A 1,351-nucleotide genomic window follows, 5' to 3' on the forward strand; every position below is an offset into this window, starting at 1 on the left:
TAGAAATTTCTAAAACGAAGCAATCAAGTCCCTGGTCCGAGAAAACAGATAACAAGAAGATAACGATGATATTCCGGCAAAGGAATCGCCGGCATTAGAAAGATTCAGAGAATCAGAGCAAACCTTGGGATAGCCTTGGTTATGAAGGAGAACACGCGGAAAGTGATTTCCCGCGGTGAATAGGATTGGCAACGATAAGATGAGCTCGATGATGACGAGATCCTGAGGATGACGAAGAAATTTGTCGGGGATGGTTGCCGTGGGTGGAAGATGGCCTATTGTCTTGTACACGCACGCGCTTGCTGACTCGAGTCGAGCCGGTCACCGGTAGAGCACTCTCGCTCGTGTCCGTGGACGTGCTAGTCCAAATCCGTATGGACCTTCGCTTTCGCCTCGCCGCGCCACACTCGTCCTCTCTGCCTCTGCGAGGGCCATGGTCTGCTCGCACCTGACTACCTCCAAACCCTCCATGAAAAGATCATAGTGCCGCCTGATCTCATCCACTGCTTTCTCCTCAACGGCCTTCGATGTCTTCTACGCGCGGCTCTACTGCCCCCTGTGCGGGTCCGCCCCGAATCATCGCACTGCCACACCTCTCGCACTGCATGCGACCTTCCTGCACGCCGTTGCAACATCCGCCCGACGGCGTCCTGCACCCTTGACGCCTCGCTCAACAGCAGGACCCTCGCGTTCTCCAGCACCACGCGTATCGACATTTCGTCGAACACCTGAGCTGCGTCCTCGAGACGGCCATCGCGTTCCTGCATCTCGCACAATAGTTCTCCACCACAACTCCTCCTGCGCGTGCCGTTGCTCAGCACGTTACACTTCAGTATCGCCTGCTCGCGCTCATGGGCCCGCTCTGCTCCAGCCGCCCAGCACTTGCACACATTGCCAGCTTTCGCGCGTCACTGCGCGCACGCTCGCGTCACCCGCTCGGCGTCGCTCAGGTTCGCTCCTACACCGCCCGCGAACCGCTCCAGCGTCGCTTGGCTCGTGTGCCATTCACGCGTCAGCGTCACGCCTCCCGCGCGAGCAGCGTCCACATCCGCGTCTGCGCGCTCCTGTTCGCGCATACCTCTGGCCGTGCGCATGCTGCTCCTGCTCCGGCCGAGCCACTCACGCGCGCGCCGCCAACCGCATCTCCAGCGCCCTCCACGTTCGCGAGCCGTCCTGCCTACTCATGCGCGTCTGCCGGTGCCGAGCCTGCTTCAGCACCTGCGCTCCAACGGAATTTTTTTTAAAAAAGGGATAAAAAAAAATTAAAATTCGAAAAAGGGGTGGCCGTTGGGAAAATTTAGAGAAATGGGTGCCTCCCGCCCGCTGAACGGGCGGGACGCGTGGGGCCCGG

This window comes from Panicum hallii, chromosome 3 (genome assembly GCF_002211085.1).
Source record: "Panicum hallii strain FIL2 chromosome 3, PHallii_v3.1, whole genome shotgun sequence".
Classification (NCBI taxonomy): Eukaryota; Viridiplantae; Streptophyta; class Magnoliopsida; order Poales; family Poaceae; genus Panicum; species Panicum hallii.